Source organism: Condylura cristata, unplaced genomic scaffold (genome assembly GCF_000260355.1).
Source record: "Condylura cristata isolate star-nosed mole 26May11 unplaced genomic scaffold, ConCri1.0 scaffold00035, whole genome shotgun sequence".
Lineage (NCBI taxonomy): Eukaryota > Metazoa > Chordata > Mammalia > Eulipotyphla > Talpidae > Condylura > Condylura cristata.
In genome coordinates this window covers 4,605,351-4,630,063 of record NW_004567136.1, presented here as the reverse complement: position 1 = coordinate 4,630,063, position 24,713 = coordinate 4,605,351, and the positions used below count along the sequence as shown (strand labels likewise).

The 24,713-nt window shown below is 35.9% G+C and overlaps 1 long non-coding RNA gene across 5 annotated transcripts in view; it reads left to right on the top strand.

The window, feature by feature from the left end:
* The first annotated feature begins 13,507 nt into the window (after positions 1–13,507).
* The window catches only part of LOC105854388, a 29,986-nt gene continuing 18,780 nt past the window's right edge, over positions 13,508–24,713 (top strand). For 3 of the 5 annotated variants that reach the window (XR_001146066.1, XR_001146069.1, XR_001146071.1), the window contains exons 1-6: positions 13,508–14,156; positions 16,273–16,414; positions 17,988–18,118; positions 20,411–20,533; positions 23,543–23,643; positions 24,289–24,410. This is a non-coding gene — a long non-coding RNA (uncharacterized LOC105854388). Of the gene's footprint in view, positions 14,157–16,272; positions 16,415–16,642; positions 16,752–17,987; positions 18,119–20,410; positions 20,534–23,542; positions 23,644–24,288; positions 24,411–24,713 lie in introns of those variants that run through there. The other 2 variants (XR_001146068.1, XR_001146067.1) reach the window with 2 other exon arrangements.

Below are 24,713 nucleotides of genomic sequence, written 5' to 3'. Positions count from 1 at the left end.
TAGCTTACTTACAGACTTTTCATTGTAGTAAATTGTGTATAGTATGGGGTTTATGTTTCTATTTTAGAAAACACAGGTTAACTGTTTACTTTTACTATTACATATAATGTTTTAATGTTTATAATTACATCTGTTAATGAACTTGGACTCATAGTTATATAAGGTAGATTTCTAGATATGGTGTTGTTGGATTATCAGTTTCACGTAATAGTTTTGATTGCCGTAAATATTGTGAAATTGTCCTTGAAACATTTATAGTTTAACAAATAACAGTGGTGTGATAGTCATAAAACTGGTACATAATGGATAGTAGTCAATCTTACTCTTTTAGCTAATCTCACTCTTAAGTGAAAAGTGTTTTTTAACTTAAGTCTAGTTTAAACAGTAATGTTCCAGAGTTTTAAAAGGCCAAAATGAAATGGACTATATCAGCAACATGATTGTTCATGTTTCCTCTAATCACAGGAATCAGATGATTGTTAGAGGCAGCAATTGTTAACTTTTTCTAAGTTGAGTGTTTTTTGGAGGTTTATAGCCTTCCTAAGTATAGTTTATACCAGTTTTTCTTTTTGTACTTTTTATTTTTGAAATTTAGAGTCTCAAGCACTTTATAGAGAACCCCCACATACTTTTCACCCATATAGTTTCTTAGTTATGTTCTCCTTTTCTTACTTTTCCTCCTTTCATTACTTTCTATTTGTTTCTCTCATGCTCTTTATTTCTCTATATCTCTATCTCTCCAGCTCTCTCTCTCTTCCCTCCTATATTGTCTGAGGTTATGAATTATTTGTAGGTTGCTAAATATTATTTCCCTATTCCCGATATACTTTGTCTAAATATTCTCAAAATATTAGGTCTCTCTCAGGATTTACTTTCTAAGAGTGAAAGTTGCATCCTATTACATTAACTTTTGTAGCTTTCAAGATCACTAAGTTTATCAATAGTACTTATGTATTAATATAGAATAAATTTTACCAGCTATTATTATAATGTTCTTTAGAACAATTTCTCTCCTTAATCAGGGCTGAGAAAGCGATCCTATATTGCATGCAACTATCATTTTTCTTTATTTGCTATGGATGATATTGTATGCAGAAAAGCAATGACTAGTTATTTTGAAAGGTGTTTAAAAAATAGCATTTTCTGGCATTTTAAAGCTATGTCATGAATAGCTTTAGATTTTTAAAAAAGATTTATTTTTTTATTTATGCATATAAGATATTGGGTATAAGCCAGATGTCCAGGGTGAGGGTTGTGGGGGCTGTGAGAGTATTCACCAGAGACCTGGTGGGTAAACCTGCATATGAATTAAGGTTTTGACTCAAGTTATCTGAATATTTCATTCTCTATATGTCTTAACTTTAATCTTACTCTGTTGAGTAAGTACAAAGTGAATATTGAGTACTTAAGCATGTTGTGTGTGACCTGTGCTGCAAGCACTTTTGGGTATAGGAAAAAATGTAGAGTGTTTCCAAAGAAGAACTCAAGCTTTCTCTATTTTCAAATGAAATGTAGTCCATATCCCTTTACCCTAGAGAAATAAGCATAGGTAAATATAACTCGGTCTTTTCCATGAATAAAGAGAAATACGGCCTCAATCTTTGAAGTATGTATACAAGTAAGAGTTAATACATGATGACTCTAACACACCCACTTCCCACTACATAGAAGACCAGTAATGACTGTGGAATTTCTCCACGGGGGAGAATATTCCTCCCAGTGAGAACAGAATTGGGTAGACCAAGGAAAAACTTAATGTAGACTGTGGTCTTCTAAGTCTTCCTTTATCTCTTTGTTTAACTTTCTTTGGTAAACCCTTTGTACAAAAATGTAGAACTATGGTTTTCCTGGTAATTAGTTTAATTAAGACAGGACATTAATTCCAAGGTCAAACCATACCATTCGTTAAAGATACTCCCTCAGTATTTGATACTTTTAAATAGTCTATGCCACATCATTCTACCTAATTCAATATATGGAGCTATATAAATTATTGTAGCCATATTTTGACATTTCTAAGAGAAAATCAAATTCTAATGTTGACATGTCCTTTACCTTCTAAACATATCCAGATAATGACTTTAATCCTATAGCTCTAATCAGCTTTTTCCAAAGTAGAATTTTTTCTGTTAGTAGTTGGCATGAATTGTTGTCCATTCAGTGATCTACTCAATGTTCCGCCTAATTTGGTTTTTCAAATTTCTAAATTTCTAATACTTAAATTTTCTTGAATTTTATGTATTCTAGAAAGTTTTAGAGCTTAAAGATATGTAGGTAATGTCTGGATAAAATACTGAGAAGATAACGAAGCAGAAGTAAGAAGGCACATCTCAGAATAATTTTGTTAGTCATATGAAAGGTGTTTTATGCTGATTGACATAGGGGTGTTGAGAAGCACTGACAGGGTGTACTTTGAAAGTATTGTCAGTTCTATTTGCTGAACTATTGAGTGGTACCAGATTTGTTAAGAAGAGGGTTTAGTAGAACTGTTATGAGCAAGACCTCAGCAACTAAATGAATGGTATTATTATTTACTATGATAGTGAAGGTTGGGCTTTTCAGAATGGAACATAAGAAGGAGATCTGATTTTTATATTAAAATAAACCAGTGAGTTAATATTTTGATTGTTAAGGTAGAACTCTGTGACTTGCCAGAAATTGGGGGTTGAGATATTACTTATGACTGTGGGAAAGGAGATGTAGAGATGGATTTTGTTGGGAGAAGGAATATATTCACCTGAAAAGTTTGCTTTGGATACTCAAGCATGTACACACTGAATAAATGAGGGAGATCATTTAAGGATGTTGTTGTCAAGAATAGTTAGAATCACTAAGTAAAATCCAAAGATGTGTTATCTCTGAAAGGAAATAAATACTGAGTTTTGAAAGGAATGGAGTAATAGATAAATATGGCATGAAACTGAAAGGAAAAGATAAAATTGTAATTAAAGATCCTGTCACTAATTTGTAATTAAAAGTGCTGTATGGCAAGAAGACAATATGTTTAATAATATAGGTAAGTTCAAACATAACATGTGTCTGACTTGATAATTTCCCCTCTAATGGCATAACCAGTATCAGCCTGGCAGAAGCGTATGCTGGTAACTTGTGAGTTAATTGCATGAATTAGATTAAAATGGAATTTTGGACTTTGATATCCACATTATATATATACAGCATAGAACTGTTTTTCTTCCTTTACATCTCCTGACAACTTTGTCTTTTGAGTTCCCACTTGCATTTTCTCTAACTTCTGCATCCATTGACCATGGTAAAGTGTCTCATTAAGGCAAGGTAGCTTACTAGTTCCAGAGATATTGCTTAAGGGAGATGTTAAAAAAAATGTTAAGAAAGGAGTGGGTGAGGAACCAAGTGAAACAGAATGACAAACCAATCATCAGCAAGTGCAAAATGAATTTAAAAAGTATGATGTTATGTAAAAATCCAGAAAGACACAGGATATTAAGGACAGCAAGTAAAATTTTGAAGGAAAGCACAATACGAGGAAGGCTAACGTTTGCTGTGTATACATTTTAAATGCTAGTACAAGAGTATCATGAATATTAATGACATTACTAAACTTAAGAAGATATAAATCAGGGAAGATGATCTTTCCCAGTTGAGTCTGGACTATTTCCTGAAAGTATCTGTATATTATCATTCCTGAACTAGTAGATTAGAAATGAGAAATACAGAATTTTTTCTCGACCTTTCTGAACCTCCACCATTTAATTAATTTATAACATGCTTTATTGCCTAACATTTTAGCTACTCAATTTTGCTTTACTTTTGTATGTGTTTAACAAATAATGAGCTCCTATTGACAGGGATGTTTTCCTATTATTTAACTATTCATTACCTTGATGAGCCTAATATGTAGCAGATGCATAATTTAAAACTGTATTGACTAAAGTAGTAGTTTAGTGTGATGAATTACCCAATCATTCAATGGGCAAGGAAAGATTTAAAGACAATCTCATTTATGTCATAATTGAGGTATTCTTAGATTTTGTAGACTACGCAGATTTGGTTTGTGCAGATATAGATTAGTATTGAGTAATTGACCATCTGCTGGATTTGACTTTTTATGAACATTGTGAGTTGAGTTATAATCCACAGTGGTAATTGTGGAGTGGTAGAATGCCGCCTTGTTTGCTGGTTGTATGGTATGGACCAGTGCTATTGTTTTACCCCATTTTCTCTCAAGCAAAAACAATCTAAAGGAAAAGCTGTATAGATTATGTTTTTTTTTTTCTGGATTAAATCAATATCTTTTGTAGCATTGTTCTTTTTATGTACTCTCTGTCCTTAGAAAATACTCATTTTCTCTGTACTTTGCGTATTTTGTCTCTTAATTCCCTTGGAAGAGAAGATCTGTCCTTCAGGAGAGACTATGGATAGATTAGTGATAAGCGGTTCAGTTGTACACTAATCACTAATGACTTTCAGTCATGAGAATTAATAATGTAGTACAAAATATACCACTGATTTCAATGATATTATTAAGTATCCCCATAATATATTTCATTATAGTATAACTTCCAAGTTTCTAACTTCTAAAATTCTTCATTTTGTTATCTGTCATCCTGCCATGCTGAGTATAGCTGATGTTTCTTAAAAGTATGATAGTTAACAGTCTGTGACCTAGGTGACTTGGTTAGTATTGCAACTCATGTAGCATTGAAGGAGTGTCAATTACTAACGATGGATCAGTAGGTGTTTAAAATAAAAGACCAAAAGAGACAACAGGAAATGAAGAAATAATTGTAGGTGAGCCTTTCACTTCACTGTTAGTTGTGTAAAGTCCAGAAATGTAATCTCACTCTTGAAACAATTGTTATGAATAGAAAAATCTGCAGAAAAATGCCCTCTCAGCAGAAAGTTGATTAAGTTGTCGGGTAGGTAGTGATATCTTGAACATTAGGTTAATAGGAGATTTACCTCCTCTTCATGCTTTCCTTTAGGCTCTTTTGTCTTGTTTGTTATGTAAATTCTGTATAATATATATGTATACACACACATACAGAATAAGTATACAACTTGTGAATTTTATAAACCGAACACTGTCATATAGGCAGGTCAAGAACCAACATTCCCATGGCCACAAAAAAAAGCCCTTAATGTTTTATCATTGATCTCTTCCCCAGCAATGCACAAAAGTGAATATGTTCCTGACTTCTTTTCATTTTTGTCTTTTCATCTACTCTTGTGAGTAAGTTTAAGATTTCTTCTAATTGTATTATTACCTTTAGAAAAAGTATTGATGGTTGGTTAATTTGTAGTATTCATAGTCAACCACCATCCTGAATATTTTTCACTGATTCATAGTTAGTTTCATTATATTAATAATAAATGAGATTCCACCCACTTCCTCTGTTCTCTTGTGGAGAGTGCTGATTTGGGCACAGTGAATGAATCTATGAAACAATGGTAAATGTGGGATGAGAACACTGTTAAATGGCACTCAGTCATGTATTGTTTCAGGATTGGTCAATATGCTTTAATGTAAATAGCTATACACATTTATCCCTATTTTCTCAAACGCTACTATTCAAACCCGTCAATAAAGCTATCTATCCTTTTGAACTCACATAGATTATAATCTGTCTCCTTTTCCCAAAATATGAGTCCCAACTTGACAGTTTTTAATCTGTTGTCTAAAAGCTACAAAGTCCCCCCCAAAAAAATTTCATTAAAGAATGTTAAAAACACAAACCTGTTGTCTAAATGCTAAAAAGTCCCCCCCCCAAAAAAAAATTTCATTAAAGAATGTTAAAAACACAAACCTGTGGGAAAAGGAGTAAGAATGGTTATAAATGAAAGCAGGATTATAATAATAAAGGAGTAATAGTCTTATTAATTTAAGCATATGATATTTGAGTAATTTATGACTCATGTTTGACAGTGGTGAAAGAGAAGAGCTATTTTGCAAATCCCTGTCTATTTATACAGGGAAGTGAGAGGCTACTATAGTTTGAGTCTGTCTTTGGAGCTCATGAAAGCTCATAAAAAATGAGCTTCAATAGACTAATATGTTTTTGTTGACCATGGATACATAGTGGCTAGTTATTACAGTCTTAACATTTTCCTCTGGCTTTATTGATAAATAAAATCATAAGATTTTTAAAGTATGATATAAAATTATAAGATACTGAAGCACTATTTTAAAGTTATTTTTCATATGCATATGTTTTGAAAGGATTTCTTCCACAGAACTAATGAAAATATCCATCATTTACATATTCCTTTGTATGTGGGAACTTTGAAGTTTTACTCTGATAGCAAATTACAATTATAATACTGTGTTACCAAGCTTAGTCACCATGGTACATATTAGATGATCAGACTTTATTCATTTGATAACTGAAAGTTTAATAATTTTTTGCAAGTATACTCTCCTTATTGCACTCCCAAGCCCCTTGTCTGTACTTTTCCTTTCTTTTTTCACAATATTTAGTCTTTTTTCTATTATCTTTTAAATGTGTATACACACACAGACACACACATATATCACAACAATATTTGCTCTTTTTTCCCCACCCTCAGTTGTAGTCCCCATAGAATACCTGTAATTTTCTATTCACTCTATATTTTACCTTAAATATTTCTTCCAAGAGCCTTCAAATGGTAATGAATTCTTGTAGTATTTGGGAAACTATTTGAGGGATCATTTTGCTAGGTAGAATTTTCTTGGTTGGCAGTTTTTTATTTCTCAAGCAGTTTGAATATATTATATGACTTTTCAGCCTACACAGCTTTTGTTGAAAAATGCTGATTTAATTTGGTATTTTTGCATGTAATAAAGTTACAAGTTACTTAAATATTAGCTGGTTTCAATGTTTTTCTTTCTACCCTGAAGACTCCCATGTCTTTTTGCTCTCTTCAAAGAAATGTCCCTTAGCACTAAGATTTTTTGAAATAGTTTTCTTTGACCTGAAATTGATTCTTTTTAGAGGGATATCATTACAGAATATAGAATTTTATTTGATTTTTAAAAGTGCCACAGTTCACTGGTCTTAATTTAATAGAATCATTTCCTTCTTTTTGGTATAGAAAAAAGTTAAAAGTTTTGGCTAGCAAAAGGGGATGTACTAAATACTTTAATAAGGGGTATATATGAAGAGTTGCTACTTTAATAGTTTACTTGATGTCTTGATCTCTGTGTCTTTTTCAGTTTTGTTATGAGCTCCTTTTGACAGGGAAATGGTTTTGTTTGTTTAACCCAGAAAGTCATATGGGAATATAGTCACCACATTTTAAAATGACTAATTTTACTTTACTCATATTTAGAGTGAAATAATAAGAGAGTGAATGGTTAACTGTTTTAAAAGAAAAAGGTAGAAAGGTTGGGATGAGTTGATAATAGAAATACATTTCACTTAATTGACGGTACTGTCAATACAGGTCAAGCATAGAAGTTTGGAATGTTTTGTGACTTGTTTGTATTGTGAGTTCTCTTAATATAAAACAGATCCAACTCTTTAAATTCCATCTTTTTATTGAAGATTAATGGATCATAGGCACTTTATAATCTCGTATTTTGGGAAATATGAAATTTGTCTTTCAGTCTAGCTATTTACATTTATTGTTACATTTTTCACTTCAGCAGGACTTCTGTGTCCCAAATCCCATGTAAATCATGGAAAACTTGCATTTTTTATAATATGCAATCATAAAATCATACTATTGTCCTATGAAGTCGTGAGAGACAATTGTATTCTAATATATGTATGTAATGTAAATTATCTTCTTTGGAAACAGAAGTGCTTAATTTAAAAAAAAATATTTATGCATACAAGAACTGGGGTACAGGCCAGAGGTGTGGGGTTTGGGATACGATTTACCAGAAACAGAGTGGGGAGCAGCAGGCAGGTCAGAAGAGGTCTGTGGCACCATGGGAGTCACCTTCCTGGCTGGAGATAAAACTCAGGCTGCAGTGGTTGGGGAGAGCTTTATAGAGCTGTGTTTTAACCCCTTGTACCATCAGGAAGGGCCCAGAAGTGCTCAATTTTTTAGAAATAGTTTCTTGGTAATGTTTTTTGTTTATGATCCTCAAATTGTTCTATGAATCTACTTTTATATCTATCAGTCAATCACCTATCTTATGTCAATTACCTGTGTCTGCTCATCAAACTTTCATCTAATTTGCTTCTCTCTCTCTCTCTATCTAATCTATTTTATTCTTCCATTATGTATGTAGGAGACAGAATTGCATAGCAATGGAGGACCAATGAGTGACCTATTGTATAAAAGTACAGTGCCAGCAGTGGTCTCTGAGGTGGTAATATATAAAATGAAAAACAGTAAGAGAGCATGAGGTCTGAGAGTTGTTAATTCAAGGATAACCTATACAGTAGATCACTGGCTTTATTATAACTATGATTGAAATTACAAAAGCAATAAAAAAATTGAATTTCCTGCATCCTATATCAGCTTTACATCGAAATATTTAGCCTAAATAGGGTAACTTTTCAGTTCTATACTTCCATATTTCAAAACTCAACTTTAATTACATAGAATTGACATCTCTGTCAAATTAGACAGTATATTGCCAAATCCTTAAAGGGTCACATAACAGTTTTTCAGACCTTAAGATCTCCATTGCAGATAATGTATTGTGCTGTTTTATTGTGAAAGCAGTCAAACACAATACATAATTGAATTAGTATGGCTTTCTTCCAGTAAAACTTAATTTACTACAGCAAGGAGTCTGTGGACGTGAGTTTTTTATCCCTGAACTAGAAAATTAGCTAAATTAGAACCTAAAAATTAGTAAATTAACTGAGTCATCTGGTTAAAAAAAAAAAAAGCTGATAATCAGGAGTAATATTAAATCAATACTGCATGCCATCATAATCTAAATAATGTAAGACAAGCACTATAAGGAAGTGGGACAATGTGAACACTTTCCAGTTATAACCATTATATTTCAAATTTGTATATACTTCTGACATGCTCCAACTAAAAAATCCCAAAGAAATTATTGTACAGAATCTAAACTGCCTTCTTTTCTTTGTTAGCATGGTCCAGACCAAAATGTTGTCTCTCAGCTGCCCTGTTGTTATAAATCCACCTTGGTCAATGACTTCAACTATTTTGACTGTCTAAGCTGCTATAATTGTGTTAACATCTAGAATAGAATTAAATATTATCACAGCTATTAAATAACCTAGTTTAGAAAACTTGAGTCGACAATAAAAATAGGCAAAGGTTACCATCTTTAAAACAATTATATTTTCCAAAGATTGCTCTTGTTTTTCTGTTATCTGAAATAGTTTTATTCTTATTATTTTCTCACCTGGTCCATTATACTCCTGCTATGAACGAAACCATTGGTTATTTTTCTTTCTCTTTCTGGCTAATCTCGCTAAGCATGATCTTTTCCAGCTCCATCCAATGAAATAGTTTTAAAGGAAAGAAAGTTTTAATTACACTTGATCAATTTGTTATTTTCCAGTCAATTAAGATATAGATGTATATTAACCTGAAACTCATATGAACAGTTTGTGTCAATAATATGTAAAAAGGCTCGATCAAATCAATTTGGAAAAGTACAAAAGTGAGAAAGCATGTAATTGAAAACACTTCATAGAAGAAAGTTTTAGTGAATAGCCAAGAACATACAAAAATATGTTCAACCTTATTCTTTTGGTCTAAATATTTAAATCTATGTAACTATAAATTATTATAACTATAAATTATTATAACTGTGTAGTTAAATAGATGTATATATAGACACATGGAAACATACACATGTAATGTAAATTAAATTGTCTTTTTTTCGCCTACTAGATTAAAAGATACATGTGTTATAATCTTTCCAAAAGACAGTGGAAAATATGGATCAGATGGAAATGAGCAAATTTTGACCAACAAATATTTTTAGAAATTTACCTATAGAGAGTTTTCAAAGATGTATATAAACTCAGTTACTTAAATTACTACTAATTTCCTAGTTTTATGACTTTATAACAAGTTGCTTATAATTTTACAATTATCACTAAAGCTGAAATTTAAGTAACTGAGTTTATAGTGATAATTGTAAAATTATAAGCAACTTGTTATAAAGTCATAAAACTAGGAAATTAGAAGTAAAAAACATTTCCAGTTGGATTATATTTAGCTATATGTGGTAACAAGTATCAAATTAATTGATTATGAGTATACAGGCTTTTCAAAAGTTCATTTGTCCCCCATAAATGGAGCACCAATTATGTATTGGGCGTTAACATTTTGTTTCCTTCATGTAAAGTGATAATATGTGTCTGTTTGGATATGGTCAATAAATCAATTTCATAGAAAGAATGCACAAAATGCTAATACTTCTGATTGTTAGTTTACTACTTAATTTGCATATGAGGCATGTGTATATGTAGTTTCAAATATATGCTTACAGGTATGTCATGTTGCATTTATGCATAGCATTTATTGAGTTTTTAAGTACATCTACCACATGCTGAGATAAACACAAGATTATCTCATTTCATCCATGTAATAACTATATAGAGTAGAAAATTTGGCCTTTTTTTTAAAATAAGAAAGATGAGTTTGGTCATGTAATTCATCCTATTATTCACAATTTAAAAGACCCATGGTATCACAACGTTTGGAATATAATTTAAAATGTTTATTTTGCTAAATCCATTTACAAGGTGTCATATATTCCAGGAACAAGTGGAAATGATGAGTAACATGTTGATTTAGGGGAAATTCCATGGTATACACTCACCAAGACTGACCTCTAAAAGTAAGCCATGTCAGTGCTTCAGGGATGGGACACTGTGGTCCTTAGCAGAAACCATGTCATGGATAAAACAACAGTATCCATGGGATCTCAAAGTCCAAAGAGAAATGGCCCATAAAGAGCAGGTCACCCTATGGAAGAAACCAACTTTGGAATAGACCTGATAACAGACAATCCTTGACATAGTCCCTGCAAAAGCTAGTGAGAATCTGAGTGAAAAGGATACCTCAACTATTGAAGTGTTGATGTCATACTTTCCTGTTGGGATCCTGTTTCAACTGTAATTTATTAACAGATGGTCTAGATTCTAGCAGTTTACCCTTGAATATGTGTTCCATAGTCACTGTTTATCTGGATTCATTCTAACTCTGTTCTAAAGAAAATGTTTTGTAACTTGCAAGTGCAACTAGTTAGCAATTCTATGCTAATAGATAAAATGTTGGAAAAAATAAGCAGTGGGAATTGTGATGTAAAACCTGCCTAACTACAGAACATCAGAATAAAGTGTGTCTATTAATTCTACTTACCTATAATATTAGGAGTTCCCTGTGCTATTCTAACTTTACTTTCTTATCGTTTGGTAATTTGAGGGGAAATATATAAAATACTTGAAATTGGGGTTCCGGAACTTTGAAAACACTTGAGAAAAATGAGTACAGAAGAAAAAAGCAGTCATAGATGGGTAAGAATGCATTTGTCAGAGAAACCATTTGAACTCCCAGCAGCAAGCCACCTCTGCTTTTGAATTTGATACAATTGAAGAAATTTTGGACAAATCTGTTTAAGGATAAAAAATCTGATTGATGGTAAGACATTTATAATGTCACTAAACTTTTCTGAGAATGAATGAGTGAATAAGGAGGGTAGAAAGTTCTTCATAGAATGCTGAAATAAACATAGTAAAAATGGAAGATATAAAAAAAGCCTTTGATAGTAGCTGTACTAATTGTTTCAACCCATAACCACTAAAGAATGATAAAATCCATTGGAGAAAATATGGGGGGAAACAGGTTATTTGTATAATTTGTGATTATCCATAAAAGGAAAATAACTTCATGGTTATTTTCATGGTAGAAACCCTGGAATATACTTGTTATTTGAATAACAAGATGAAGGTTTGTACCAACTAGCATGTGACCATCTATTATTATTGATAGAAAGTAGTGAGAACATTGCTTCATTTCTGTAGTATTTTATACTATAGTGTATAAATTTGAATATACTCAGAAAGATAAATCAGAGCCCAATAAGTGACACCCTATCAAAAACAAATAAAAGACAAGTTCTTAGTCTTTAAATATTAATATCACTTCGGAAAATGGTTCAATTTAAGTCAAACTAAGAAGACTTGAAGGCTGAATATACATTGAGTTGAGATTTCTATAAAACCTTGAAAGGAAAAATCACTGAAATTCTAAGATCATCAAATACAGTATTATTTAACATAGATATTCATTTCCTAATATTGGGAAAGATGTTGCAGTTTTAACAGAAAATCCTTGGGTTTTTTTTTTTGAAAGATGTATTTTTATTATGTACTGAAACTAGGGTGTAAGCCAGAGATGCAGGATTGAGAGGATACAGTAGCCAGAACAGAGCAGAACAGGTAGATCTACTGAAATACACTGCTGAGGTGAGCACTGGAAAAGACAGGAGAGGTCTGCTGTGCCATGTGGTCAGCTCCTTGACTGGGGATCCAACTCATGTTGTAACGGCTGGTGATAGCTTGATAGCACTGAAAATTAACCCCTTGCGCAACCAGGGAGACCCCAGAAAACCCTTATTTTTAAGAAATAAAAATGCTTCAGTGCATGAAGGGACTTTTTAGCTTTAAAATTATTTGCATATCATGACATGAATATAAGTGCAGAGATAAGTCATAAAGGAAAAAGGATTTGTATGGCAAGGACTAGAAGTGGGGAGATGCTTGCTTGATAAGAAAAATGACATACTGAACCAATTCTTGTACTTAATATTTTAAAGCAAATTTTGTATATTTTTATCTGACATTTTTTTGTGATCTTTTCTGCAGGTCAAAGGCTATAACGAGTTTACTATATTTTAGGAGGAGAGGTAAGTTGCTACTGTGCTTTTGAAATTCTTCAATTGTTGTAGCCAGTGATTTAGGAACATGCAATACTTTTCATTCTTTCAAAGGCCATTGTGGGAATTTTTATGATAACTGTTATCCTTTAAAGATTTGCCTATTTTAAGTGAATCCTTATAAATGTTTCTTTTCTTTTTAAAAGTCTGTTTTGAAACAACCTGGGTAACTTTCAAAAATCATTGATATACTTCCTTTTTATAATTCAGATATAATTGACATGTAATATTAGAAACATTGTATGCTATTTTATTTATGAAAATGATCTTATAATTAAATTTAAATGTGTCAGGATGTTTTTACTGATTGGCACATTTAAACTATAAGTGCTTCCATTCATAGGTTTACTATAATCACACCTCATTTCCTGTCATTTACAAATGCTACCCTGCCCCACTATTCCTTGATATTTCACTTCACTATATTTGTGTTATATTTTCACAGTAGATTTTGTCTAATTTTATTAGAACTACCTAAGGTTCTGTTTTCTTGTACTATGTGTACAAGAATTTCATCATTAGATATTATGTGAAATGTCTATAGTATGGTCACTGTTCTTCACTCATAATGTAGTAGGTCAGTTTGAACAAATAAGCCCGGCTGTTGAAATGATTATTTGGTGGCAGGGTGCTTGTCTGGATCAATGATGAGAAAAATTGTCTGAGGATGCTGAGGGACTCATTCCAGATGTCAATCTGAGGTCCAGACCAGTGACCCTTCATTAGGACAAATCGGACTCTCAGAGCCCGACTCTATTTGATGACCCCTATACTGGTGTAAACTTGTTTTCTTTCTTTTGAACAAAGCATTAGTTTCTTATTTATGAGGCAATATGCTCCTTTAGATATACTGATAGACTAACCCAAGTCTTGCTTTGTTTTCCTCACTTTGTTGAACAGACTTGTAGACAGATTATTTTATATAGGAAATAGATACTTGAATAATGAATGAGGAAATACAAAAGAAAGATTGAATTAAGAAAGAGTCGAACAATTGTGCTGGGTACTGAGAGTCTTACTAGTGTTGGGCTAAAAGAAGGGAACATCAAATGCCTACCTTAAATGTTGACAAGAAAACCTGTTTTAGTTCTTTGAGTGTTGGGTATTTTTGAGACGATGTCTTTGTTTCTCGTTCTCTCTTGTTTATCTGAGGTAGAATGAGTGGATGAAAGGTGGCTTCTACTTTTAGAGTGGGGTGAACAGCAGTACCAGGATCTTCTGAAAGTCACATGTCACCTGCTTTGTGCAATGTCCTGAGGTGTCTTCAGTGGCCTACTGTGTAAGAGCTCATGGTCTGTCCCACGATTTGGTGAGTATCCCTTCCATTTCTAGTTTTTTTATTTTATTTTGATTTTTTTTAGTTTACTGGCGAATATAAGTTTGGAAAGCTGTTAGCTTATTTTACATTTCCTATTGGATTAAAAAACATCCTTTTGTAAATAGCAACTTGTCGGAGACTCTTTGCCCCCAATTGTGGAATATTGGGGGGCTGAACAGACAGTGTCTGAAGGTGGGAGCAGCCTTAGTGAGCAGAGATTCCTAAAAAGGAAAGGGGGAGCTGGTGGGAGGAAGACATGAGCATTGGAGTTGGGTGCAGATCTTCCTGCTCTGGTCTCAGCAGAGATTTATTTTATACATTTCAAGCAAGCAGTGGGATGACATTAGCATATGAATTGGACTGACTTGAGGATCATCCTTTTTAACAGTTTGGAGTCCTACTGACCTTTACCTAAGACCATAACATTATTCTTAAAATCAAAATTAAGATGGGTACATAAGTACATAAAATTTAAAGCTAACATTATTATATTTATCACAGTGATGATTGGCTAAAATAAAGTCCCTTTAAACCTTAAATGATTCTTTATGACCTTCATTCTCATTGAAACATCTTGGAGGGTAAAGTAAAGTCCAGGACTAAGAGGCTGGGTGGAGATAGGAAGGATAAAGTAAGGTCATGGGCGGCTTAGGTGGAGTAATTCTCTCGCAGGTCAATCACAAAGAGATACAGTAAAGTTCCTTAAAGCTGAATAGAGGATTTAGGTGAAGTTCCTTCTTTGAAGCCTAAACAATAAAAAACTTAAGTAATTCTTTAGAAACTGAATACAAGGATTGTGTGAGATAGTAGAGAGATGAGATTTGGGTTCTTGTCCCTGAAGTCTGGCAGTAAAATAATTCTGATTATTCTAATACTGCCTTGTCTTAAGATATTAATTTTGTTGTAATTGTTTTTATTAATTAGCCAGTTGTAATATTTTTTTATTTCATGAGTATTTTCCTGTCCTGGGGAAATGCTTGCTCACCTGAGCCAGGCAGCACCTTATGAGGCTGAGGCAGTCCAGTAGAAAACTGATGGTTTCTTGGAATATTTTGATGATTATGAAAAAAGGGGGGTCATAACATGAACTAGAGTGGAAATTCTGATTTTTCAGAGCATTTCCCCTCCATCCGGACTGTGTCTGATGACAGAAGTTCCATAGCTTGTGTCAGCAACTTTGCTTAGGAGTGTCTTTAACACATTGTGATTTCAGAATGTTGTGCCCATGATTAAGATCATCATAGATCTTTGTAGTTGGATTCATAAGATTATTATGGATCCCACTTGCTATTTTTCTTAAGATTTGACTTTAAATAATTTAGTTTTGTTAGGTGTAAATTATTCCGTCTTAAGAAAGTTTGCTAAGGTTTTGGAGCCAGTAAATGATGAAAAATCATGGAGCACTTCATTTCTCTGAAAAACAAAAGAGTTCAACTTTTCATGTTAGGTTAGATAATTATATAGAACACTAATGAAATTGCATATGTTAAATCATTGATAATTAATTGTTGTTAAAATGGAAACATCCAGTAGTACCCATGGCTGAGTCAAATTCCAGTCAACCTATGGACATCTCTGGCAGTTGTCCTTTATACACATGTTGGTTAATAATGATTGCTTGCCTGAAACTTGCATAATGCTATTATGACATGTTCAATTAAAATAAAAGAATTATAATATAGTGAAATTAAAATAAATTAGATAACTGATTTAAAGCATTTGTTTGTTTAGTCCAATTCCTGGACTTCCTCAGGAGAATTTCTATTGTTCAACTTTTTTCTTCTTCAATTTGAGGAACATATTTTGTTGTTTTTTTTGAATGCCTCGTACTTTTGTTGAAGATAGGATATCTTGAATATCATAATGCAGCAGTGAAAATCAGATGATCCACCTTCCCTGCGTTTGTTGTTGATTTTTGTTTTAGTTTTCTATGGTGTGTGTCCAGCTTAGAGGCATAATATCACACAGGACTTCAGTCCTGCCTGATGGATAGAAACATATGACAAGTGGGTACAAGTCTTGTACAAGGAAAAACATGGGCATGGATTTGTTACCTGAGAATTTGACTGTTTCTTAAGTTTGCAGTTGATTTCTCTACGTTTTATAGGTGGAGGTAGTATGGAAAGTACTAACTCTACAAAGAAAACATTTTCCTCCCTGGAAGGATTCAGGAGTCCCAAGAAGTGTGGCCCAGATTGTGCACCACGCCCACAGATAACTGACAACGGAATGCAACACTGTATTCCAAGGTCTGCATTTTGTTTAGGATTTTTGTCATAAACCTGCCTTAGGAGCTGTTTATCTACTTCTTCCCCCAGCAGAATAGAGGTATTTTCCTCCAGATTGCATGAACTCTTTCTCTGGCTCAGTGACTGGGCTCTGAACCCTCCAGGTAGCTGGAGGACTCTGAGGCTTGGGATTGCCCAATGACTTGACCAGCCTCTTTGAATGTGCTCGGATCGATGATGACTCCCCTCAAATGCATTCCTTGGAAAGCTGAACAAAATGAGTGAGAACTCACTACCGTCATCGTCGTCGTCGTTCTCATCGAAACTGAGGTCCAGCACATTGTCAGATTTAGGGATGGTAGGTGGGAGGGACAGTTTCCTCACTCATGCAGCCATCACCCAGAACATCTACATTTTAGTCCTATGTTCTTAGGGCCCATTGTTCCCCTACATTAGTTGTGTGTCTAGAGAGGAGATGAATAGTTGTATGGCCACTGCTTAATGATATGGTGACTAGCTCACATCCTACCATGAGCAGTTGGGTCGTATGAAAGTATATTAGCATAAGCCTAGTAAGCTGATGGTATGGCTCTGATTGATATAGTTGCCACTTTCGTGGTTCTCCTAGAGTTTTTAATCTTATAACCTTAGTGTGAAATTTTCATAATTTCTGATTAAAGCCTATGGTTCTCCTACAGTTTTTTTTTTTTTTTAAAGATTTATTTATTTGTGCATACAGACCTGGGGTACAGGCCAGAAACTCAGGGGCGGTGAGAGGCTTCACCAGAGACAGAGTGGGGAGCAGAACAGGCAGATCGACGAAGTACACTGCTGAGGGGAGCAGCGGGCGGGCCAGGAGAGGTCTGCCACACCATCTGGTCACCTCCGGGGCAGGCGGGGATCGAACTCATGCAGAAGCGGCTTTAGATTCTCAGTGCTGTGCTTTAACCCGCTGCGCCACCAGGGAGGGCCCTCTCCTACAGTTTTTAATCTTAGAACCTTAGTGTGAAATTTTCATAATTTCCGATTAAAGCCTATGGTTATCGTTGAAATTTGTTATAGCCTTGTTCTCTGCAATGAATTAGAACTCTTCCATGCTGTTTAGTCTTGGACCAGAAACCCAAGGGTGGCAGCTATTATGTCACATACTTTTATTGTTCCAGTGTTGGCTGATTTCCACCAAGTGAAGTTTACATATGAAAGGTTGCTGGACATTACCCACATTGAAATAATTTCTGTGCTTTGGAAGACAGAGTGTAGAAAGAGTCAGTTTGTTCTGGTAAGAAGTAGTAGTGGTATGAAAGAGAGGTTCCATGGCATATTTCAGCAGTTACAGAGATTGCTATTGATAACTTTTCTTGGGGAATCACCAACTATGTGGCATAAAGTCGTTACATCAAAAACTATTATCCAGGTGTTTTATATATAGTCTTCATAATAATACATGAACATACAAGCATTCATACACACCTAAAATCCTGTTAGCATACCTAAAGTTCATATAAAGAGGATTGTCCAAGGGAAAACATACACTGAGCTTTCTTTGAGCATGGGTACATCTGATGTATGCAAATGATTTCTCTTTACTTCTCAGGTGGAGTTGGTATGGCACCACGAACTGCAAAGGAAACAGGACATTCCTCTCCTTAGCTGTCAGGAACCATGTGGGTGATGCAGAAAAAGTATGATCATAGGAAGGCACCACGCCTATGGATAACTAAGAAAGTAAGAATCCTTTGCCCCAGTTTCAGCCATTCCAACTGGTATTTCATGGGAACTTCCTAAGAGTCTGTTGGTGTCCTGTATAACATGTGTAACTGCTGGAGGGAATTGATTTTTGCTCAGGAAAACAGGTTTTATTAGGACCCTCCAGGTTGCTGTAGGACTGTGAGTTCATTGGCTTACCCGTATATAAAGCCCTGCCTGGATCACAAAACTTTCATACAGTCTGATGTGCTCGGATCGATGATGACTCCCCTCAAATGCATTCCTTGGAAAGCTGAACAAAATGAGTGAGAACCCCTACCGTCGTCGTTCTCATCGAAACTGAGGTCCAGCACATTTTCTGATCCAGGGATAGCAAGAGTGAGAGATAGTTTCCTCATTGTCATACTCAAACAATCACCACAAAGGGTATCAACATTTGAGGTCCTCCATCAGAGTCATAAGGTCAATAATGTCTCTGCATTGGTTGTAAGTCCAGAATAAGAGTCAATTGTTTGAAAGACCCTCATTAATAGCATGGTGACCAGTCCCATTATCATCCTAAAAGCTGTGTAGTATGGTTTTGCCAGGCCCTGTCAGTTGAAGGCATGGAATTGTGTTGTTAGTTTCCCAACTCAGAATTTCTGCTGAATCTGTTTCTAGCAACTGAAGAGCAGAAACTTCATATTTTCTGATGAGCAGCCATAGGAGGTAAATCTTGTTAATTCTTTTGCTTTGCTTTCTTGAGGAAAGTTGAGTTACACACACAGTTGCATTGGTTGGTGGTTTAAGAGGTCAGATAACTGTTTCACCCTATGTATAGTAACAAGTATGATGCCAAATTTGATCATATTACAAATCTAGTGTAGAAATTAAAATGCTATTCTGACTAGTGTCCTTGTTAATCTAATTCCACTGGTGTCTGTGGCCACAGTATTATCTTTTGTTCCAATCACTGTCATCAACCTTCAAGTTCTGTCTTTGCCTATCTCATGGATATCAGTTGGTATCCACCACGGACTATTTCAGAGTCCATGAATTGTGTGAGGTAGATCTGCATTGATCACTGTTGCTCTCAGTGAAGACATGTAGCCACCTAGTGGTTTCACTGAATGTCTCAATGGGACCCCAAAGACCCAGGTCTGTGGCCTGCTACCATGTTCCTTAATACAGAGACTGTTTCCTTTGATCCTTTGACTCCTTGGGTATATAACATCCAAGGTAAAAGCATGACAAAGAGAATTCTCATACTCTGATAGTTGCTTTAATCCTTTTTGAAAGTTTTAGGTTTATTCTTGGTAGCTTTAGGTATGACCACAGCTGTCAGAACTGCAGGGACAAAAGTCTATCTTGGAAATTGTCTAAGAAATTGTTTTTTTTTTTTATTCTATTTGTCATTGATGTCATTTTTGGAGCTTCTTGAAGTGTTGTATCAATGCCTTAAATGGAGTCATCAATGCAGAATCCCATAGGATGGTGAAATCCTTCTTTTCTGGTCTTCCTGACTGAATAATAGGTGCTTATATTCCTGTGGACTTCATTTGTAAAATTTACTTCTGGTTTCATGTTACTACTTAGGACAATATGTCTGAGTGTTTGTTTAAAAGTTACTGAAACTACTGGTTGTGGAAATGTATGGTCCCTAGGTTCAGGGTGGTTGTAGTGGAACACAATGGCTGTCCAACAGATTTCCAACTGGATTCATTTGTATTTATGTCTTAGCAAGAAGGTAACCAGATAATGATAGCTGTAATGCTGTAAGTACAACTGTGATTAAGGTTACAATGGGCAGTTTTGATACTGTAACTAGTTTCCTATCCTGTAGGTTCCAATCTCTAAGTGGTAATCAGTGTTTTTGTGGCTTCTGGGTTTTTACCAAGTGTTGTTTTCCAGAGATTAACTGGGGGAACATTTTTTCCAGCTTGATATCTCCTTGGTGGTGAGGAGTAAATGTGGATAATGTCTATTTTCACTTGTGAGAAGGTTGTGTATACTTCAGAGGCTTATGTATTTCAAGGTTGTATCCTTTGAGAGGCACAGTCTGGCACAGTAGATGTGACACAGCCTTGAGGCCCTGATCATGAGCACAATGCATGTTCTGCAAGGTGCTGAGGCCTCTGTACACACACTTTGTTGCACCGGTGCACACATACCTATGTGCACACTACCACAAAATCCTTAGTCAGATGTTAGGGAAAGAAGTACATGATTGTATGTCCACAGAATGCCCTGTGGATCTTTTGACAATGATCTTGTTCACTGAGACCTGGTTACCTATCTGAATTGTATATATGACTTCTCTATACTTCTTAGGTGGAGTTGGTGGTGGAAAACTCACCATCTGTACAGAAAATAAAGCCTCTGTCTATCTGAAGTCCAGAAGTTGGTGAGAGAGTGAAGTTGTATTTGGAGTGTATATATCATATCATCATGGTGGTAAGTTGTGCTTTTTCCCAATTCCTGAGTCAGTTGCAGGATTTCAAGACCCACCTGAGAGTCTGTTTGCCCTTCCTTAATAGTTTCTTGGGTTTCACTAGAGTTGGAGGAATCTCATTTTTGGTTTGTGCATTGGTTCTGAACACTCCATGTTGGTAGGTGGCTCTGGGTCACTGACTTAGCCACTGAATGACTCAGCATTGATTATTAAATTTTGTAGCCCCCCCAAATGTGCTTTGATTAATGATGACTCCCCTCAAATTCATTCCTTTGAAAGCTGAACAAAATGAGTGAGAACCCCCACCATTATTCTCTTTGAAACTGAGGTCTAGCACATTTTGTAACATAAAATATTAAGAGCTAGTGACAAGGTCTCCTAGTCATCCTCATTTTACCACCACCTGGGATATCAACAATCGATTGAATATTACCATAGATTTAATAGTCATTTCATGTGTTGGGTAACCAACACTGATTAAATTAGTATTCATTCATGATTTTGCACTCAACACTAACATAAATCTAGAAGTAGAATAATGTTTAGTTGACATAGCCCCTTGAACTAAGGACATGGAATTGAGTTACCTGTTAGAATCTCAGGACCACACAGGGGTATCAGTCTTGGTGCTAAAGGGCAAAGCCACAAAGCTTTGATTAATAATAAGGTCAGTAAACCTGGGTTTATTCTTATTTTTGACTCTGTTAGGAAATTTGAGTTCTGTATGGATATGGTGGTGAGTACTTGGGCAAATACAATCACATTGATGAAAATGGCAACTCTGGTGTGTTACCACCAAATCAATCAACCCACAAGATAGTAAATCATAACTATGGTATAGATTTAATTAAAGATTTAACATTGAAATGACAATGCTGAGCTATACCCTATACAGAAAGGGAAGTGTAAGAAATGAATGGTAATAGCATTCATTAGAAGCAGACTTCATTCAACAGAAAAAGACTTTAGAGGCTTCTTCTATGGAATGTATGGTCTGTTGTGTAATTCATCCACTGTCATAGTTTCTCAGCAGAGGACGTTCTGGTTGCTGAGAGGTTGGAAGCTATGCCTATCTTCATCCATAAATATGGTGCTGTGAGTGTTAGGTGCCCTTCATTAGAGACTGACCCTATTCCAGGGCAGTGCTGCACAGCAGGCATTCTCTAACTCATACCTTGAAGGTACTCATTGGCACAGGATGACTTCTACCCTTGGTAAGGGAATACCTAGGGGAATATTCAGTTTGAGCTTTTAACCTTTCAGCATGGAGGATACAAGGTGAAAATGTTACTTTACTCAGGTTTCATTTTTCTGGAATTTCTATTATCCTCTTCAGAGACCTTAGATTCCTATGTGCAGCGTGTGAACATAACTGAGTTTGAGTGCTGTGAGCGCATCATACATGGGCAGATGTCTGCTTAGTAACAGCTGCCTGGTCCATGTGCAGTGCTGTGTTCTCTTTTCAGTCTTTCTCTTGTGCTCATGAATGTAGTGTTTGAGCTCTGTGAGTTGGTTTTATTTATGCAGAAGAATACTAAGTTGAGTCACACGGGATCGCTTTAAACAAAGAGTAAATTCTTTATGGCAATCCCTATGAGTGATAATTAAAGCCAGCATAGGAAATCTAGTGTGTTGATGATATTTATTATGAGAACTCATTTCCTAAATTAAGGGTTCTTCTAAGGAGGGCAGGTGTTGGAGAACTTTGTCGTGATTGACCAAAAAAAATTGCTGTGTGTGTGTGATTGCAAGTTCATAGATGAATTGTGGCTAGTTTTAAGTGGGTTTATATATACCCTGGGATGATATGAGAGAAAACCACTCGTGTAATTGTTAGTATAACCTCTGTGGTTTGGAAATAGAGATGGACTGAGAGGTAGTTTATGTGAGTACAGTCCAATGCATATTTCAACAGTGTTGAAAAAAAGTTAACTACATTCATTTCAACTCATCAGAATTATACTGTAAAGCAGAAGAATATCCAGTCAAAGCCATCGATGAAATCATTTTAAGAGTTCAGTCTAGATACAAAATGTTACATATGTTCACTTACACATGCATCTGCCAAATTCAAACAAGAAAGAGACAAAGGTAGATAACAGGAAAACAATACTTGTCAGGATAAATGATAAGTATTTTCTATAAGCTTGGGCTGCTGTGATGTGCCCACTTTGGGTCTCAACGATTGGCCCCACGGCACTATCACAAACCATCACTCATATTGCAGGACAGAGCTGAGTATCTTATTTTCACAGTATGAATAGAACAACGTCACTAATAGGAGATTACTAGTTGTGTGGAAGATGGAGATTTTCTAAGGATCAACTAGATAAGTGAACATGGAAATATTATTGCCAAACTATAAGTTTCAAATAAGATTTTAACATGAAATTAGAGATGATTCTACTGACTTAAGATACAATAAAACTTAGGTCCAAAAGATGACAAATATTTATTTACACAAATATGATGACTGTGGAAGCAGAAAGAGAAGCAACAGTTACAACTAATAGTACAGAAAACCAAGGAAACAAACTTGGGTTTCTAAAAGTCCAACCCACATAGAAGGTGCTCAGATCCAAGATGACACTATTCAAATGCATTTCTTGGAAAAGTTGAACAAAATGAGAGAACCCTCTACCATTCTCATCTGATCTAAGCACTGTGTTTGAATTGGGACTTTAGGCAAAAAAGAAAGTTTCCCCTTGAACTCACATTTGCATATACCAGCTAATAAGTTACCATCACACATTGTGCAGACTTCAATCCATGAATTCCACCACAGAGAGAATGGGTTCCTGTGAAGCCTAGCTCCTTGATTAAGTGTCCCCTCTGTGGCAGGGTGTGGTCCCCACTGGCCTATCCCTAGAGATCGATCATACAGGCCTTCTGTCATTCATCAAGGAAAGTACAGATTCATAGCAATGGGCATTAGGCCCTGGAGCTGTTGGCAACATCATGTTCCTTGGTAACTTTCTTAAGACTTCATGTACTTTTTCAAAACCACTCAGGTGCTGGTAGCATGAGAAGGACAGCGCTTAGAACACCAGAGGTGCTGTTGGCATACAAGGCATGTGGAAAAGAATAATCTATGCATTGGATGCCCCAAAGGGTAAGTAGCAAACTAGGCTCAGACTAGCTATGGGTGCTGGCAAGTAACAGACATACCTGGCCGGAGGATGTTCAGACCCAGTGGAAGTAGGGCTTGACTCCCAAGTATGATCTTCCTGTCGGAAAAATGGCCTGCACTTCTACTGGGTCTATGGACCACATGGCTCCCTAGGCCACTTGGTTGCAGTCTACATCCTCTCTGAATGTGCTCGGATCGATGATGACACCCCTCAAATGCATTCCTTGGAAAAGCTGAACAAAATGAGTGAGAACCCCTACCGTCGTTCTCATCGGATCTGAGGTCCAGCACTCTGTCCGGCCCAGATGGTAATAGAGAAGGAGAGGTTCATGTGACCACAAACAGGAGGCCGCCAGCCATGGGACAGGAGCACAAAAGGGGCCTCAAGTCCATGTTTTCACCCAACACTAGCATATGCCAGTGAAGTGACCTTCATTGGTCCAGTGGCTGCTGTGATGTGCCCACTTTGGGTCTCAACGATTGGCCCCACGATACTATCACAAACCATCACTCATATCGCAGGACAGAGCTGAGTGGAGCAAGAGCACTAGGCCCGGGGTTAAACTCTGGTACACAAATAGTCTGGGAACCTTCTGAAGGTGTGTGTTTTCTCTCCACACCTCTCAGGCGCAGCTGCTGTGGAGGGAAAGCTGCAGTGCACAGAGGGAGGAAAACCTTGTGAGAGACAGCAAGTGCGGCCGAGTGCGGAGGAGCATGACTTGGGCGCACCTTGTAGATGCTGACATGTGGTAAGCTCCCCTCACCTGAGATAATCGGGATGGGTGCCCCCAGAACTGCCTGGGGGGGCTCATCTGCCCCTTCCCCAGTGTCAGTGGGGATTGCTCTGGTGGACAGAATCTCACCTGGCAGGGAGAAGGGCTCTGTACCTGCAGGCTTCTGGAGGCCTTAGCTCCTGGATTGGCTGGCTAGCCCACTCCCTAGAATTCTGAGAGCCCAAAGCCTTCTCAAATGTGCTTGGATCGATGATGACACCCCTCAAATGCATTCCTTGGAAAAGCTGAACAAAATGAGTGAGAACCCCTACCGTCGTT